We start from the raw sequence: 21,506 nt of genomic DNA, 5'->3' as shown, positions 1-21,506 counted from the left end.
CTTCATCACTGAAATCACTCATTTTTTTACGATATTATAACAAAAAACTCTGGAAATTCTGTATTTTTACGTGAGAAGTTTTTAAGTAAAAATTTTGTTGACAATGTTGACATTTCTGACGTATGAAATGTCAATGATGCGTTTTGAAATTGCATCGACTCAACTTGTGCGTTCAGAATTATATTTAACATCATTATTAAAAAACAAACGTTTCTTATGGAATTTTAAAGTTTATGACATAAAATCAATAAATAAAGCTAAAATTCGTAATTTTTATTAGATTCTCAAACCATTTGTTTAATGATAATTAATATCAAACGAATCATTATTATGAGCGTCTTACGTTTTGTTATCTGTCAAGCTACTTAAACATGCTTCATCCAAGGTCAAATTCCTTTCCCCACTGGTGGATAAAATGCGTTTTTCCCCGCTTGTTTTAAAGGATAAAAGACAACTTTCCGAGCTAGTGAGTGGAAAAAAAATTTTTTTTCTAAGAGACGTTGATATTTGTAGACGTGGAAAAAGTAGATTGTGTTACAAGGGAGCAAAATGACATATATTTACGGCGAGGGTGTACATTGAATCCTAAACGAAGCGAAGGATTCTATAATAGAATTTTTATTCTATAAAGTATAATCCTGAGCGTACTGAGGGATTCAAGTGTGTTACGCCCAAGATGGAAATAATTTTGCTACCATGTGACACATACTGATTTTCACATCACCTATGAGATAATTATGATGTTTAAAAATATCATTTACCTAAGCTAAAAAAATAATGTGCAATTTTTTTTAAATAGTGTCGTAGAACAGAAAAGTGCCGCTTTGATCCCTCCTAGCAGGGAAGAAAAACCCCTTTTTCGAATTGGTGATGTGAAATAGTAGATTGTGTCACAAGGGAGCAAAATCCTAAACGAAGCGAAGGATTCAATAATAGAATCCCGAGAGTAACGAGGGATTCTAAAGTAGAATCCTGAGCGTAGTGAGGGATTCAAGTGTGTTACGCCCAAGATGGAAATAATTTTGCTACCATGTGACACATACTGCTTTTCACATCACCTATGAGGTAATCATAATGTTTAAAAATATTATTTAAGCTAAAAAAATAATGCGCAAAAAATGTAAAAATAGTGTCTTAGAACAGAAAAGTGTTACTTTGATCCCTCCTAGCAAGGAAGAAAAGTGCCACTTTGATCCCTCCTAGCAGGGAAGAAAAAGCCCTTTTTAGGGTTTCGTACCCAAAGGGGAAAAACGGGACCCTATTACTAAGACTCCGCTGTTCGTCTGCCGTCTGTCCGTCCGTCGTCTGTCCGTCTGTCCGTCTGTTCGTCCGTCTGTCCGTCTGTCTGTCTGTCACCAGGCTGTATCTCATGAACCGTGGTAGCTAGACAGTTACAATTTTGACAGATGTATTATTGTTGCCGCTATAACAACAAATACTAAAAACAGAATAAAATAAATATTTAAGTGGGGCTCCCATACAACAAACGTGATTTTTTTGCCGTTTTTTTGCGCAATGGTACGGAACCCTTCGTGCGCGAGCCCGACTCGCACTTGGCCGGTTTTTTCGAATTGGTTATGTGAAAAAATATATGTAGTTCTTGATTATATTATCTTTAATAACACAGCTTCTACAGGTAAAGAACCATTTTTTGTGTATATTTTTCAAAATTGTAGACCCAGTAGTTTCGAAGATAAAGGGTGGGGGGGGGGGGGAGAATTGTAATTTTTTGCCTATTTTCTTGAATAACTTCCAAACTGTTTATCTTAAAATTATAAAAATAGTTATTTGTGCAACAAGAGAGGAAAGTTAGTTTTTCTTGCGAGTGTTTATTTTGAATCCCGAGAAAGCGAAAGACTCAAAAAACACGAGATGTAAAATAACTTTGCTCTCGTGTTGCACATATCATTTTTTACCTTAGTAGTGAGAACATATTATACGTTAAATTGGATTTTGAATTACACAGAATAATACAGAAAAAAACGAATTTGTAATATAAGTATAAAGTGGCAGTTCATGGTCTTCACTAAATTAAAAAGCTACTTTGTTTTACTCCCTGGAGTGAGTAAAGTGCGACTTTCCTCAAAGTACAAAGTAGGCTTGTTCGAGCTGCTGAGGTGAAAAATATATATTTGGGATTTTCACAATGAGTTCCTTCATTTGATATATAACACGATCCCATCAAAAACATTACATGTAAAAAGATGCCAGTCTCGCAACGCAATACTTCTACTACAAAAAAGTTTAGAGATGTAATGTGATGCCAAGTCGGTTATTTTAGTCAGTGCCAGGGGGTGTTAAAACCGCATCAATATTAGATATCTTTAATTTTTAATACGTATAATGACTTGGTCATCGCACGGCTGCATAATGACATAAGGATCATCGTCAACTATTAAAAATAATTCTAATTGAACATAACGCTAGCGTTAATCACATGCAGCTTGAGCATTACACATATTTAGGAGTACGGTACGAGTAAAGCATTATGTGCGATTGCCAAGTCATTATATGTATTAAAAATTAAAGATATCTAATATTGATGCGGTTTTAACACCCCCTGGCACTGACTAAAATAACAAACTTGGTATCACATTACATCTATAAACTTTTTTGTAGTAGAAGTATTGCGTTGCGAGACTGGCATCTTTTTACATGTAATGATTTTGATGGGATCTCATCTCTTTTTATAGGCAGTCCTTCTTTTCGGGTACTATCTAGGTACTTCTTGTACGTCAGCTACCAGTTTTCTCAAAGCTCATACTCACACCCGTCCCACACTACACTCGTACTCATACCTGTACAATACTCATGGCCATACCAAGCTATACTTGTATTCATACAATACTCATACCCAAGTCCCCATCCCACACCATATCCGCACATGAGTGCCATTTGTATGGTATGAACCTATACAATATTCATATCCTTACCATACTCATACTGTACACATCTTTATACCTACTCACATCGTACATCTTAGACCTTTACCTACTATTTGCGGGAACTGCAAAAGTAACTTTGTAATAGCATATATTCATATGAGACTACAAACTTACTTATGCAGTTCCTAAATCTTTAAAACGTGACTGATATTGCTATATTTTTAGGTTTTTTATGGCTTGTTAAAATTTGAAGCTTGTTGGTTGGCTAGAAGTACCTTAGAATTATGATGATCGGTGAGTGAGTGAGTCAGTGACAAAAGTAAGGAACTTTGACGTGCAATAATTCTTAATCTACAAGTTCAAATTGAATGTTCTTGGGAATATATGTAAGCCATATCATGCCCTATATGTCACTGAAAATTCAGGGCTCTAGCTTTAGCCAGCACAAAATTACAGGACGTCGAAAATGGCCTGAATGGCTTCGAAAAAAGGATGGTACGGCCGTGCCTCTTTGTTTTGCTTGACTTGGCGGGGGACTGCCGTGCCCCCAGATATAGTTTGAAAAACTTTATTTTTTAATTTTCTCATTTAGTCCCCAAAAGTGCCCCCCCATGTTTAAAATTTATTTCTTAACGTTACATATCTGTATTTGGGTCACAAACTTACATATATGTACCAAATTTCAACTAAATTAGTCCAGTAGTTTCGGAGAAAATAGGCTGTGACAGACGGACAGACAGACAGACAGACGCGCGAGTGATTCTATAAGGGTTCCGTTTTTTCCTTTTGAGGTACGGAACCCTAAAAATTAAGAAAAAACAATCTTAACTTAAATAGTAATTTGACAGCTTTCAAATTTTGATATTGTAAGGCAACGTTTTTAAAATAAATAAAAATCGACAAAATTCGATCAAAATTGACACTTGGCGCATGGTCTTTCCCGTTCTTTATTGCAACATGTGACAGTGATAGCGGCATTGCGGCAAACCGATGGAACGGCCGGCCCTTTTACCACCAAAGACGTCAGCTGACGTGCCTGGCTACAGTCCAATATCAATCTTCCTGCATTTCGACAAGGTTCAAGATGGCGCGCCGCGAGCCGCGCACGAGGCGTGACGTTCAAAGGGAAATAAGAGCGGAACATAACTTAGCTAGGCAAAGACAACAAAAACACTTCAATAAATATTCTCCTAAGTAAAGAACCTGGAATGGACATTTCTTGGAGGGGTATTTTATTGTAGTTACTCTCAAGGGTGGCGTGGGTTGATAGGCTATTTGTTCCAAAAACTGTTTGATACCTAACGCACTTGATAAACTATTGGGCTAAAAATAACGCGTGTCTAACTCCTCCGCGCCCCTCAAAGTGCTATCCCTACGCTAGAACCAGCACCTGGGTGCCTAGTCTAGATGCTTTCGTTCGCTTCGTAGCGAACGGTACCTATGTCTCTTTGTCGCACTAATATGGTAGAGTGATCGAGCGACTACGCGCTACGCTTGAAGCCGATAACGCGTTTTGTCCGCTTTGTAGCGAAAAGCTCCCATGAACAGAGAATCCGCCTAGCAGGTCGCTGGTAGTGAATGTGATAATGACCCGGCTCCACTTGGCAACATTATCCTAATAATTATACATCAAATTGTACTAAATACCTTCTGACTTTCCAACGCAACGAGCTAAGGTGCACATATTTGTATATAGGGGTGCCGAGCTAATAGTTTTACTGAAAATTTGTATGCACGGCTGCTAATCTAATAGTTTTGCTGACTGTACAACCAGCTATTGCGGCTTCAGCTTTCTATGATCATGGGACTTCTAATCATCCAAAAAGCCACATGTTAACCAGGCCAGGATTAAATTCTGGCTGATGATACATTCATGTATTTCAAGCCATACTTATTAGTACCAGTACCTACTGGTACTTTGACATGGTACCTAATCCGGCCATGGCCGTTTAAGCCAGAGACTGTGGAAACTCACTCGCAGTGCATCTCGCTCTTCGATATTCCGCTGTGGCCTATCTCGTCATTTTCCTCCGCTTTCCCGTTTTTTTATTATTAGAAATTTATTATAATGGACGTAGTTTAAATTTAAAAGCTACCTTTAAGTATCTGTGCTAGCTTATACCTAGTATCATATGTAACATTTTCCTTTAAAACGACATTCGTATATACTTTAGCGCCCTCATAAACTGTACAAAGTTTACGGCTAAGTTAACGAAGACATTGTGCTCACAATGTGGACCCTACTACTTATTATGCTGGTGAACTGACGTGAATTCTTCAGGGGAAATAAGGTTATATCAATTTCACTGACGAGAAGGATTACTAAAATTTCATGCAGCACTGTAGTCTGGAATAATGCTGCACTGCAATACTGTAGTAATTAATATTGTATCTGTAAGTACGATGACACCAAGGCACACAATATCAAGAGACAATTCAAGTTCCATGGGTAGGTACACTCTATATTCCAGAACGAATAAAAGAAGTTCCTGGTTTGAGAATTTATACCTACTATAATTTATTTTTTCGGGCGCTTTTTTCTTAATCATGGTCGTTCAAGGCCACGATACGAGTTTTCATCACGATCTAAATGCAAATACACTGTATGTCAATCGTTTTTATACTATCGTGTGCTATCGTGGACAATATCGTTCACCTTTTACTTTTGTGACGATAAATCATGTCGTTGCTGTGGAAGATGACGATATAAAAGCCCCAATGGCTCACAATGAAGTCTGGTACCGGATCGCCCAAAATTGCCTTCCAAAATAAGCTACGAACTACAGTTTCGAAACAAAAATCAGCAATTCGCGTGGTATTTTTGAAAGTACAGGTGTTTTTTGCATACCGCTGATTGGCTTCCTTTTGTATCAGGTTTTGTTCACGAATTATTTGTGAAAATCATGGAATTGAGATATAAAAAAAAATATCGGTTTGGCAATAATTACCCATATTTTGATATGTCCTGATTAACGTTGGTTTTTGAGGTAAAATAAAATATTGAACACAGAATACAGAACTTTATTAGTAAAAGCAAATTTTACAGATCACATTTTAATTTTACAAAAAATATAATATATGTACATATATGAAAATAAGTGGAATGAATTTACGTCATCTGATACAAAGATGAGACTTGTGGCTACATGTAGCAATTTATATGTAGATTCAGAAAACACTCGTCTGCCAGCTCGCAAATGGCCGAAAGTGCGTCTGTCGGGCATTTAAAGGTTATCCCTGGTGACCCTGATAATCCTTTCGCGAACAGAAAGGGCTTTGTATTTTTTGAGGACAGACATACTTGTTGATTAGTTATTAATAATTACTGATGGTGGTTTTAAAGACTGATAACTAAGGTTTAATTTAAGATAAATCATACTTTTGGATTTATTCAATGATAACATTGATGACCTTAAGTGTCTGCAATTCACCCACGACGTTCCGCTAAGAATTGATTCAAAAAGACTGCGTCCCAGCTACAACTTGTACAGTGCAGTCATTATAGTACGCTTATAAACTTATATAGTCCTCCTCATCGATGTCGATGACGGCGACCCTAAACATTATGGACGTTGTCTCTAAGCGTGAGCCCTAATGTGGCTGGACAGGACGCGTGACAATAAAGGCTCGGCCAAACACAAGGCGCGACGCAGCGCCTCGTCCGCGCCGCGTGCGCGCCGCGTGATGCCTGTTCAAACAGGTCGCGCGCGGATCGCGCCGGCCTCGCGCTCTCAACACGCCCTCATCGCGCGCGCGAACGCGGCGCGATGCGGGCGTGACTCGCGCCCGATACAGCAGCATACGCGCGCGGAAGGTTTCTCATTCACGTCCGACTGATGTGTGACCCAGCGTGCCACCGCGGGCCGCCGCGTCCGCGCCGCGTTCGCGCCGCGTGGACGCGCGCGACGGGGCGTGACAGAAGCGGGGCGCGATGCCGGCGGGACGCAGTCTGTTTGACGTCGCTAACCAGTTAGCATGGGCGGCGACCGCGGCGCTGCGTCGCGCCTTGTGTTTGGCCCAGCCTTAAAGTTGGCCAGCTGCATTGAACGTGTACACGTAGGAGGGCTTAGGTCTCTCTTTCCGCAAACCTAATTTAATCCTATATTATTATTTTGGGAGAGGAAATAACGCCCTGATATAATGAAGTAATAAACGGTAACAGAAATATATTATAGTCCATCTTCTGTAAAGCATTTTCTGTATTCATCAAGTCGTAAGCCATTTTCTCTTATAGAACGACGCGGTGTTATAATAAGTCAAGGTGATAATTAATACTTTACTGACAATATCTATTTTGATAGAAGCACCTCTTGATTTAACCTAAACATATACATAGACAAATGTTCATATTTGTTTTGAACGACCGAATTTATATAAAGGAATACTAATGTGATAATTTAACATATCAGTAAAGATACCTTAGATACATGTATATTTACGATTCTTTACATCTTTTACGATTATTCAGTTACAGAACGGCACTATGGGCTAATTCCAAAAAGATCTAGTTTTTCTTCTGGGATGAAATTTCAGATAGGTAATAGTTTAGATTCGTATAAACAAGTGCTTGAACTACATAAAAAACCGGCCAAGTGCGAGTCGGACTCGCGCACGAAGGGTTCCGTACCATTACGCAAAAACGGCAATAAATCACGTTTGTTGTATGGGAGCCCCACTTGAATATTTATATTATTCTGTTTTTAGTATTTGTTGTTATAGCGGCAACAAAAATACATCATCTGTGAAAATTTTAACTGTCTAGCTATCTGCACGGTTCATGAGATACAGCCTGGTGACAGACGGACAGACAGACAGACAGACAGCGGAGTCTTAGTATTAGGGTCCTGTTTTTACCCTTTGTGTACGGAACCCTAATTATTAAATTTAAAATAATAAAGCGGGCCACCCACGCTTCAATTAAAGGATTTTAAGTGGTCTGAGTCACACGGGACTATTTTATTTAGAAGTGCCTACTTAGAGGGTTAGCTCGCCAAACACAACTTTGGATTTTTTATGGTAAAACTGGGAAAAAAGCTAAAATAACGAAATTTTTAAAAATTAATAATTATTTTATTCTGTAAAATAAAAGCATAAAACACGATGACGGACGAGTCTCTAGGGTATTAGCAAGCATCTTATGGTACATCTTTATAAAATGTTGAATCCCTAATGATTATACAAGATATAGCTGAAGAGGAGTGTTAATTGTAGCCGTCGGAAGGAACCTTAATGGTTTAATTAAAGAGCCTTTGTGAGCAACAATCCATTAGCCTTTAATCTTGTACAGAAAGAAATATTTTATTTTATTTTATTTTTATTTTCTTTATTGGGGAAAAAAACAGATACAGGCCAGTGAGAATACACAGATAAGATTATAAAATTATAGGTTTAGCATGCATCCTAACACAATTCCCACTAGGAGTTCAGGCATTAATTTTAAGACAGCGTTGTAATCGGAACATAAACAGATATCCCTACTAAAACTAAAACTACATAACTAAAACTAAACAATAACGATAATTACTCGTAACATAACTTAAGCAGCTAAACTTACATAAACACAAAAATAATTATTACACAAATTACAGTAAATAAATAGTACACAAGAAATGAAGCTACAATATGGGTAATTAAAATTATAGGAGCAAGCTGACTTGAATATGAAAGTGAAATAGCAATAATATCAAGTAAAATAAAACAAAAAACCGGCCAAGTGCGAGTCGGACTCGCGCACGAAGGGTTCCGTACCATTAGGCAAAAAACGGCAAAAAAATTACGTTTGTTGTATGGGAGCTCCACTTAAATATTTATTTTATTCTGTTTTTAGTATTTGTTGTTATAGCGGCAACAGAAATACATCATTTCTGAAAATTTTAACTGTCTAGCTATCACGTTTGATGAGATACAGCCTGGTGACAGACGGACAGACAGACAGACAGCGAAGTCTCAGTAATAGGGTCCCGTTTTTACCCTTTGGCTACGGAACCCTAAAAACACGTTTTCCATTAGTTGTAACAGACATACCTATTAGCTAGGTTAGGTGAACTCAAACTTTGTTCTCTGTGTCCCACTACGGCATTGGGTCGGCCTTAAGTCGAATTGCGAAGCTGTTAAAAACATCAGAAGCAGCATTCGGATTTGAAAATTATAACTTGGATTTGTTACCCATTTGTCTCAGAGCATTAATCTTGCACCATTTTATATGGCCTACGAGTCCAATATAATAACGCCCTTAGGATGCTGTCGGGCCCATGATCATATTTTAAAAATTCGGATGAGGTCCTCACCTTACTATTGTACCCTGAGGAACCCTCGTAAGACAAATACCTAGTACAGTTAATTAACTGCCCCATATGAGCAAGTTTAAACGACGACGTAAAAGTTAACAACTAGAAAATTAGTATCAGGCACACCCGTCTCTCAATAGCTTTGAAATCCACTATGCTCAACGCAACGTTAGGTACCTATTTACCTGTCTCCTACTTGGGACCTTCACCAAAGTCAGGACAAAATTATGGATACCTTTTCTCCTAATGGTACTTCGGTAAGTTGACAATGGTTGATGATCAAAACTCCATTCGAAACTTAAATAAAAATAACGTATTTATGTAAATAGTCACTGACACGGCAGGGCGAAGTAATGCAGTCGATACACGTAGAGCGCCTTACTCGGTGTTGCAATCCGTAAAATTGTAACCGTGAAATTGTATCCGTGTAATTGTAAATTGTACCTACATGTATTCACCATATAGGTACTTAGGGTGTATAATTTGGCTTGCCTACTGCATGAGGCGATGGTAGTGAATACTTTGTCATATTGCCCCGTGTTCCTCTAAATTGAAGAATCGTTTTGATGTTGTCACAACTGCTTTTAGTGTTCTAATGTTGTTTTACTGCGCATTTTATCAACCACACAATTTAATCCGCAAACCGTACCAAGCGAAAACAATGACTCCTGAACTGCGCTGGTACGCAGGCGTCCATCATAAAGTATTTTAATTTAGTTTGCTCCTGCTTCATTAGTGGAAGCGTGTTTCACTCTAACGAGGAGCGGAAGCCATAAGCGGTAAGCGGATTAGAGCATCGTTGTGTACATTAAATTCATTTGAACGCGGCACAAAATCAAGCGAGAGATCCGATCAAATTATTATACATCTGTTCTATCGATAAAATGGTTTTGGCTCCCTAGGAGGTTTTTTAAGGTTAGGTAATGTTTTCCATTACTATCAAGTGTAAATACAATGACTGCTGAACCGTAATGGTACGTAGACACCACCATAAAGTATTTTACTTAACGCCTACTTCATTAGCGGAAGCGTGTTTCACTCTAACGAGGAGCGGAAGTCATTAGCGGTTAGCGGATTGGAATATAGTTTTGTACATAAATATTAAGTGCTAAACACTTAAGTGTTTCTTAAATGTTGAAATGTTGAAAATCCGATCGTAGTAAAATATGTTTCAGCAGTTACAATGATGATTTTGGCTTCCTTTTAGTGTTTTATTAATGCCTTTTTTTGTGTCCGATTCCGTCCATCCGAATTCAATGACAATTCGGATGAATACAATGAGTCTTGAATCGCACTGGCATCCAGGCTCATCCATCCATCCATCGTAAAGCATATTAATGTAATTTGTTCCTGTTCCATTAATGGAAATCTGTATCACTTTAATGAGGAGCGTTAAGCGATTTCAATTTAAATAAAAACAAATAACTTAAACCTTACTAAAAAGGATTTAGTGGTAATTACGTTGAGACGAATTCTGATTTTGTCGAAACAAAAAACCCAACCGAAGCCGAAATATGAAAATATATTTTTAAGCTTTTATCTGAGCACACAAATTACTAAAATTATATACTTATTGATCTTGTGCAGTGGTGTCAATCACACACACGCAACATAACACACACAAACACATTCGCTAAGGAACACATTAGTTATTTGGAGGAGTCAGTCCGTCAAATAATGAAAAAGGTAGCGTTGTTATCAGTTTGAGTAAACATCCCACACCACACAAAATTACTTGCATTAATTTAATTATAAGAAAATCGCTTCAGCCGCCATTTTATGTTCACCCAGCCAGCCAACATGGCGTCCACCGATCAATGCGCAAACAATTCGGAACTTGTTCGCAAAGAGTTCGACGGGGAGACCCGAACCGGACCTTATTGGATCCGGCAACTTATATTCTTGGCCTCTGCATAATTGGGAGTAAATATTATATAAAATGGGTCAACTCATTTAGATTCCATTTAGTATCAAGAGCCGCATTCTGGTTTTAAACATCTGTTATTGATTTGATTTTATTTATTAAATGGTCTAATCTCTAAGTAAGATGTTGACACCTACATAAATACTTAAGCATGCCCGTAATATCTACATGTAAGGGCGAGTGAGTTACACTGAGAATAATATCAAATCAATAATATATTCTTTAAAATCTGAATAACGCTCCTGTTGTTTAAAATAGGTAATTAAAGAACCGGACAAGTGCGAGTCGGACTCGCCCACCGAGGGTTCCGTACTTTTTAGTATTTGTTGTTGTAACGGCAACAGAAATACATCATTTGTGAAAATTTCAACTGTCTAGCTATCACAGTTCATGAGATACAGCCTGGTGACAGACAGACGGACAGACGGACAGCGGAGTCTTAGTAATAGGGTACCGTTTTTACCCTTTGGGTACGGAACCCTAAAAATGAGACGAGACCCTTGTTTTATGTGCACGTAATATTGTCTGTAGGTAGGTACCTCTTCACGAGAATAGATGTTCCAATATTATATGCTGAGGGGCTTTCAAAAAACAAATAAGTTTTTGGCAAAAAATTCATTTTTGGTAGAAGCTTTTATCGCTGACTGTACTTTTCTTTACACAGGCAACTAATACTCATCGAGACGATTCAAAAACTCCCAACAAAATCAGGTTTCGTTGTTTTATCACAGAGTTCCTATGCCCACCTGGCTACATCATCAGATCAGCTCGATGGTACCATAATATTGCATTGTTAATAAGAGGGTCAAATTTAACTTGCAAGATTTGACCCGTACAAACATAGTTACTTACATAGGTACATTGAAAGTTAATATAAAGCTTGTAAAAACGTGTGATTAATTAGATGAAGAACGCAGGAAGTACAGAGGCGAACTTATCACTATGAGGAGTCTCTTCCAGCTAACCTGAAAAAAATAACAAATCTAATCGTAATGTAATCTTCCATCATTACTATTAAATAGAAATAAGATATTTCGTATTTTTCCCATAATCTGATGACCCTATCAGACTCATTGCTTTTTTTGGTACAAGTAAGTACTATTTTTACACCATATTAAATTATTATTGGATGTAAATTATAAATTACTGGATGGAAATCAGATAGGCAATGTTTTATGACACGAAAGCTACCATCGCCGCTAACGTTCGTTAATTTGTACTGATGTGCAAGCGAGTAAATAAGTTACTCAACAGTGTTGAGTAACTTACTGACTACTTGAGTCAACACCAAGTAATACACAATGTCGCCTACTTTATGGAACAGGATACTCATAACATTTGCAGCAAAATACAGCAACTGGCGCGTTACTGATGATGGATAGTTGCCATTAGACTACCATCCACAGACACCGATTTATGAAATGCTCTTAAAAACCACCGGCTTTTTATGTACTTGTAAAATACTAGTTAACCCTGAACGAAGACCTCATGACACACATGTACAAACATTTTGGTCACTTTATTTCCACAACCTCGAGACCAATATTTCGCATACTTAAATATAAAATTATTTAGATTAAAGGATAATCAAGATATTGTGTTACAAACATGGAACAAACATGAAAACATCTGCATCCCATATTATGATTATACTCTACCTACAATAGCCCTAACACAAATTCTGTTATTATTTGCAGTAAAATATACTGCAGTTTAGTTGGTACGGACTACTCCGCTCGAATGCCGGTAATGACTTTTATTCGTGTGATGAGCACGGATGCTTGTTACAAAGGAAAACGTGTAGATATTTTGTATGAATGTGGATGTGAAAACGTGTGGATGTGAGTGAGGGACTTCAAACTTCGTAGGAAGACAGATACAAGTCATTGACAGGAGCAGACTTTTACTGGGGTCATGTTAAGCTGGTTAAGATCTTCTTAGGATGTCCTACCTCCAGTGTCAGTTTGACGAGGTACTTTTGGGACGGGCCATCCTGTATAATAATCATCGTCTAGTACACAAACTTTACTGAATTTTCTGTGGGACTTAGTAGATTATGTGTATCCGACGATAATATTTATGTAGGTACCTATTTATAGTTACATGGATGCAAATGAAATGGTTGGTCGTGATCAGCTCTCATTCCTAAATAATGAAGAAGCACCAATAGGTACTTGAAGACAAAGAGTTATCTTATATGCTGTTTCGTCTAGTAGGTAAGTGATTTATAATGATGCTAAAAGTGTCATTTCATTTTTGACATCAAGCAACAACTGGACGTTTTGCCATTTTCAAAACTGAACCATAATTGAAGTGTACTTCTTTTTTTTAATACTACGTCGGGGGCAAACAAACATACGGCCCGGCTGATGTTAAGTAGCCTCCGTGGCCTATGTACGCCTGCAACTCCAGAGGAGTTACATGCGCGTTGCCGACCCTAACACTCCGCACCCCCTTTGAGCTTCGGAAGAATGTCACGTTTTTTTTAAATGAAGCATTTAATTTATTTATGGTTAGATCTGGATTGTATAGTAGAACGTGCGATCGCTGCGTGCAGTTGGAAATAAATAGACATCTTAACTTCGAAATATTCTTTGTGTATTTTAGTAGTTAACAACAAATTGAGTACGTATTTTGCCATGTACATTTTCTAGTAAATATTCAATCATTCCTATCATTTCCGTGTTTCGACTGCGTCTCTGACAAATTACCAAAATTAATGATGATATACGTAGTCCATATTCGAACGATATTCTTTTCCTGTGCGATATGGGCATCCATCGTATTAATAGGTACGAAATAGGAATCCTATGAAATAATATCTAGTGAGCCTGAATTAAGCGAACGAGCGCGAGCGGACCAATACCTATTTGATTCAATTTAAATACCTAGGAACACATTTCAGCGTAGAGCCTATTCAATAAATAACAGCTATCCAGAATAGACCTTTCACCGTGGCCAGCCGTGTGCTCTATCAATTAGGCCATCATTTTGAGTACATCTCCATTTATTCACGGTTATTTCCATTTAAAATACGCTTTAAATACATACTGAGTTAATTAATTGGGTTGATCGCCGATATAGTCCGCTTTTTACTGTTTTAGTACAGTCGCCATCAGATATATCGGAGCGGCCAATGTGGTCACAAATATCTGAACACGCACTCTAACGCCTTGACAATAGAGGCGTGTTCAGATATTTGTGACCTCCTTGGCCGCTCCGATATATCTGATGGCGACTGTACAAGAAAAGACATACAATAGAAATCGATAAGTCGAATAAGAAATCGAATAGAGAAAATGAAGTGAAAAATAATTCATAACACATTCATATTGTGTATTTATTTGCACGATTTCTGTATTAAACCATTGGATGTTTTTGTAAAAGGGGACCAAGAACTCATCAGTCTCATCACCAAAAAGCATATTAATTTAGATAAACTAAAATACTCTCAACAACACGTTTTGCTGGCATCCATGAATTTGGGCGAGAGGGATGCACTAAAATTTACTTGGCCTCAGTAATATATAGAGAACAGTGAGATTGTATTTAAAAAATCTGAAAAGTCTAGGGATAATCTGAAATTGGAATATGCTAACTCTCTATATAAAGTATCGTGCTAAGATGGAGGAAACGATAAGATGAAATAAAAAATACGCCTCGAAGGCAATTCAACAAGTTGATCTATAATATAATCTGTACCTGGAGCAACCAATTAAGTACCGATACCGATTAGCCTACGAAGTCAGTTCAGGTTTCTTTGTTCATTTAAAAATATCACAGCGAGACAAGACAGCGCTCGCTGCCTTATGTAATTGATTGAATTTATTTCCACTTTTTTCATCAGAGCCTCGTAACGTTTTATTCGATTCCGTCGCTATGCCGGCAGTAATAACATTATTTTAATGAAATTTTTGCTCGCCTTTACACATTACACTGGACTGGATTTTAATTAAGGAGCTCTCATTTCGATGAAACGATATCGTAAAATTTCACAATTGAGTATCGCGGCAGTTGTTGTTGAGACGGTGTTGATCTGACACAAGAATGCTCTTTTTCACTGCAGACCGAATTAAATTTCAGTACCGAGCCTTTGAATGCCGGTTTAATTAGGTAAAATACCAGCTGAGTTAAATATTAAACAGTGAACAAAATTATAATTTCAATGAAGTCTGTAGTTACATGGACAAACACAATTATAAATGCAATATAATATATTTCTATTAATTTTGATATTAATATTGCTTAAATTTATTGTCACAGTTTTGTGTACATGAAAACATGTGCTATTGTATTAGTTGTATAAAAATATTGGTGTGACAAGTCGTTACAAGGTTGTTTTGAAACTTCATTCAAAGTGTCACAGGACTGACAGGACCAATATTTTAACGATCAGGGTATAACAATAGAAAATTGATTGATTTCAATATTATCGCTATAAATACTATTTTATTTTAAACGTGTAATGTATGTACAGTCCGTTAACTCTCAGAATGATATTCGTTTTTCGGGTAAAGTCGGACGTAATCGCGTAATAGAAAATGACAGTCTTACTGATTTAGTTGCAATCAAACACCCAAAGAGTGCAGTCGTCTGGAAAGCCTTAAACTATATAGAGTAGTTACTACCACCATAACAACCTTCTCATTTAATTTTATATTTTTCGGCAATTAATTTAATGGGGACTCATCTCAAAAAGGGTATTTCTGTAAATGGTTAATCGCGAGAAATCATATATAAAGTATATAAATATTTTTGAAAAGAAGCGGAAACTTTTAAGAAAAGTGATAATTGTAAATATATTAATAAAATTCAAGACCGGGTGATAGAAGTAACAGGAATTTCAAAAAATACATTAAAAAAATATTAAGCGAAGCAGACTAAAAGCCTCCATCCATCCCCATTGAAACGCCAAAGAAAAAGAGACCGAAAAAGGACTTTGTGTTAAATCTGGATAGTTTTGATTACGATGTAATCTGGAGGATAGTATATGATTTCCATAATAGATTCAGAGATCTTCCGAATTTGAAAAATTGTATAATTTTACCATATGAATTGAAATATGTGACTGGTATTAACAACTACATAATTTCCGTTTGTACCATATTCTATGAAATAAACATTTGTATTTGTATTTATTTTGTATTTGTATGGTATGCCGTATGTCAAAAACGTATGGGCATATTCGCTCCCCACGCGAGGATGAAAATACAGTCGTGAAATTCCTGTGCACTCTTTAAAACCTAATCCTACTACCGTCCAGCATGCAATTGAAAGCCGCTTTATGTAGGTAATGGAGAGCGTTTGACGATACGGTTTTGCAAAATGATAAGTATGTAATAGGAATTGGAAAATGCCTTTAGTTGCATTCGCGCCGCCACGTGGTAATTCGCGTTGATTGCCGATACAGTTCGAATTACTGCGACTGAACGCGACGTCGCTGCCAATAACGGGACCTTCGTTTAAGCCATTGACGTCGGGACGGTATTCGTGTTTTAATGACTGCAGTTTCGCCTTATGGCCAGTTTTTTATATAAGAAATAAGCGCATGTTTTTTTTTTTTTAATGAATTTATTCATATAATACAGTTACACAGTTACACATATACTATAAATGCGCCAAACTGGAGTAACCAGTTTGTTGGCGCGCCGCGCTCAATTCTTACTTAATTAAATGTTTACATTTGTGACTTATTCTATTGTTAGTAGAAGAGAAGGAAAAGAAAGCATGCATTTATTTATGTTAGAATAATTTTACATTTTATGTACGTTTGTTGTTAATATATTTTAATACGCACATGTTAGGTTTGTACACTGATCTTATACATTTTTAGGTAAGTATGTTTCCAACATCTCGATTTTTAATTTTCTTTTAAACGCTGCTTTGGTAATATTTTCATTTACAGACAGAAATCGTATGTTGTTATAGATTCTAGGAGTTATATAATGTAGTGTTCTTTCCCCATAGTAATTACAACTTTGTGGTTCGAGATATTGTGGTCTTCTGTCCTCTCTTAATGACCTATTGTTTAGCTGTCTAGGTATTTTATGGTCGTTGCACCCATATTGGTCCACGGCCATAAGATACCTAAACTTTTCTTGAACAGGGAGGACCCCACACTTCCCATATAGCTGATCGTAGTCGCCTTTACACTTATTCTTTTCTTTTTTACATACAAGCATTTTTAAAAATCTTATTTGTAACGATTTAATCTTGCTAAGATAGGTAGGAAAAGTCCTCCCATACACACTTAGACCGTAGGTTATTAATGATTCGACTAGCGCATGGTAAACAACAAACAGTGTTTTTTTGCTGACTACGTTTTGAAGGTGGTAAAATTTCCCTATCAGTATTCTAAGTTTATTACATAGGTAGTAAATATGGTTTTTCCAGCTAAAGTTGATATCCACAGTTAGCCCAAGATATTTATACTCATTTACGGATTCTAGTTGCGTACAAGTACATGCAGTTTGTTCATTATGGAGGCAACTGTAGGTATGACCAATAATTGATATTTGTAAACCTTTTTTTTGGATGTACGGTGAGCATACGTGCATTATTTTCGTTTTGTTTATGTTTAAGATAATTCCGTTGTCATGTGACCACATTAGAATATTATCAAAATCGATTTGCATTTTTGTTTGTTTGAAGTTTGAAAACCTGCCTGTAGGTAGAGGTACAACAAGTATTCATTTTGTTGACAGGTTAAAGGCCAAATCCTTATTAAGTATATCACACTATGAACGCGTAACCGATAGATTGTAACTAATGACTGAAGGATTTCAATTTTGGTTCTTTCGGTTAATCACGCATCATCGAAAATTCCGTTATAAAAAAATAAACAAAAATGAATAATTTTGTTTGCAAGTCTTTAAATAGTTGAAAGGTTCAGTCGTTGAAAATTGAAAGATACGAGTAGGTAGGCAGGTAGGTACTGATACTTAAAATAACTACATAGATAAATGACGTTTACCTAATAATTGCGTTGTTTTGCAACATGAATTTCGATCAACCATGTCACAAAATCGACGATATTAGTAACTTATCTACTATTATGGCAATTTGGAACAGCACATCTCTAAATTAGACGAAAGTGCACATAATACTATCATGGTAATACCACAATTTAAATGCCGAATCGAGCCCCTCCGTGATTGCGGCCGCCATTTTGAATTTAAATAGTTAATTACGATGTTGATGAAGCTGATTGAAAATATGTAGGTAAGGTGTGGAATCGAAATAGAACATTTTGCTAAGGGAAAAAGTTGTCAAAAGATTTTTGTGATGCAGATAATCACAGGTGATAGTTGTTATGTAGTGAAAATTTAGCCTTTTTCTGGTTATTCTGGTGGCCCACTGCTGGGCAAAGGCATCGACCTTCACGATTCCCGATATAAAATGCTTTTTCCGGCCAGTTGTCAAGGAAGGTGTCCAAGTCGTCCCGCCATCTCCGTCTGGACCTGCGCGTTTGCGTTCGTCTTCTGGCATCCACTTGGTACCTACACTAGGCCTACTATCTGGATGCTGACGGCAAATGTGACCGGCCCAGTCCCATTTGAGCCTAGCAGTCTTCTCGCCAACGTCAGCATTGCGGGTTTTTGTGCGCAGTGTACCTAGTGTTCCGGATACGGTTAACACCTAAATGCTGCGCCTCTTAGCAAACTTTTAATTTTGACTCTCTGTGAGCGACCATGTTTGAGCACCGTAGGCTAGAATGGGCAGAATACACGTGTCGACGTGTTTTCGCTTCATTGACAATGTTTACCATCAGGCGCTCGATTTCTTTGTCTTGTGTGCTGCTGAAAGAGTTAGCTGCTCAGGCTGCTAAATATACTCGTCAACATAGTGTATAGTCCGTCTAACGCAACTGTACGCTTAGTGCTGTTGGTCATCATTAATAACTTATAAACTGGCGCGGGCTTGGGAGCCTCTAGCCTTAATGCACCTGGGATGATAACTATAGGGTTAAACGTAACAGAGACACAAGGAACGCTCTCACCAATTTGGCCGTGATGTGGTGTAGGCAGGGCCGGCTTAATTCACTACTACACCTAAATATTGGTTGACTTCGTTTCACTATTAAATACCAGTTTAGGAATACTGTCACGAGACACAGAAGTTATATATAAGTAGAAGGTGCGTCAGGAAGGCAAAGGTTTGCCCTGGCTGGATGCCCTTAGATGCTACCCTGATTGATGCACTTATTATATACACACTTGACAAAATGCCTATACGAATAAACACACTGTGCACTCGTTACGATTGGCTTGAATCGCGAAAATTAGAAACACGGGTTCGCTTAAAGGGACTTGGACCGTCGGCCGGTCAGTGGTCGCCTCGGGCGTAATCGCGGACTCTATTGTTTTGTCTGGGACTTTAACAACTTAAAGGACAAATACCAATAAAATATGGATATGAATACTGAACATAAACTGTTTAAAATGACCACGCTAAAACTGTGGCGGAGCGTTGATTGCGTTTTCCTTATCTAAATATCTATTGTGATGCGCCGGCCGCGCTGGCGGGAGCTTGCGCTCGCCCGCTACAGAATGCTCCAATTTTGTAGGCGATTTAATTTAGTCCCTAACTTAATTGTATTATATAGTATAACGTGCAGGTTACTGGTAATAATGCGATATATAATTTTCTAGTTCTCTTTTAACATATTCAGCGCTATACTTTGCGTAATGTTGTTTGTTATTTTCACCTTCTATCAAGTTGCTATATTGTGTTCAAAAATGCTTTTAAATTGAAGTTTATTTAATATGCTCTTAGTTACTTTTCCAGATACTTGTATGTATGTAGCAAGTAGATATATAAATAGGCAAAACAGAAGTATATATCAGACAGAACATAAAACACAAGTATTCACAGTAACTAAGACAAATACATACGTACTTATTAAATTAAGAGGCCGTAGTCGATTTTGGAGCAACAATTTTAAATTGATACATTTAGTCGTTGAAATTATACACGTTTTGTTACGTAATATCTAAATAACAAGTATTGGTTTCTATTAGCACGTTTTCTCATCTTGCCTTTTAATAATGAGGTCGCGAGCGTGCGTCACCGGTAATATGTGAAGAGAAGGGGCAGTTTTTAAAAATTCATCAAAAAATTATGGTGGTAAATTATACAAATTGATGTATAAGAATAGTTTCAGCAAATGTTGTAGATTGTTCAAGTATCCAAATTACGTTGAAATTAAGTCGATTTTTCAGAGAAATTGTAACTTGTTTTGAAGTAATTTCTGGAGAAAATTGAATTCGTTTAACTTTCATTTCCTCGAACTCTAAGTCATATAACAAAAATGTAATCTGATAAAGGCCAAGTACAGAATATGTGTAATACAAATTTACCATTTTTAGCAGTCCAAACTTTACGAAATTTACAAATAAGAACGACAAAATCAATGCTTTACGCGCGTTTACCTAAACGTCCTTCAGAAAAAAAATCATTACTAATTTAGTGAGTCTGTTTTCAAAAAATTGATCTGATAAAAGGCAAGATAAGAAGACGTGCTAATAGAAACCAGTACTTGTTATTTCAATTTGGTAACAAAAGGTGTACAATTTCATCGAAGAAATCTATCAATTTTACATTTTTGCGACTAAAATCGACACCGGCCTCTTAAGATTTAGAAGCTTTACAAGCATCGAAATAAAATGTAAATGAACATAAATTACAAAAAAATGGTATGTAACTTGTTTTCCTTTTACGCAGTTTACTAAAATCAAAACTGAATATGTTTATTCCTGAATTCGATCTCATAGGAAATCAAATCAATTAATTGTCCATGTAAGTGTCAGAATTCTCTCTCCATTTTACGACAGTTTAGCAACTACATACTAAAGGAAGTTAAAACAAAAATTGGTGGAGAAAATAAGAAGAAAGGGGACGATTGCTTATGCTTCGCCATACATACATTCGTAGTCCTCACTTGAAGTTGACAAATTAATGTTGGCCACTCGTGCTGATTTGGAAGCCAAGTTAAATATGTCTGTTGATGGAAACATTTAAAACTTCAAAATTTATTAAGCGCTCCTCTGAGGGCTTCAAGGCCCGAAAGGCAAACTTTGGTGCCGAGAACATCACCGTGAAGAAAACAAAATATTATAAATTTAATATAAATTAGCACTTTTAATGATTTAATGAAATTAATGCTAAATACCTAAATTTTTATTCAACTTACAAAAACCACTTACAGGCTAGCATTGAGTTACATTGCTCCTCCTTGAAATAATAAAATGGTCGTTTGTGGCGGATCTAAAAGCATTAAACAAAGCCTTTCCGAGCAGATTAGGTGAAAACCCAAAATAAACATTCTTTGTCGTTCTCCTCATTAGCGGCAGTATGGCGAAAAATCAAATTGAAATCTCTTTCAGATAACCTAATTAATGTGTTACTTTG

This window comes from Cydia strobilella, chromosome 1 (assembly GCF_947568885.1).
Source record: "Cydia strobilella chromosome 1, ilCydStro3.1, whole genome shotgun sequence".
Classification (NCBI taxonomy): domain Eukaryota; kingdom Metazoa; phylum Arthropoda; class Insecta; order Lepidoptera; family Tortricidae; genus Cydia; species Cydia strobilella.
The sequence above is the reverse complement of the archived record's forward strand: the minus strand, read 5'-3'. Positions refer to the sequence as shown.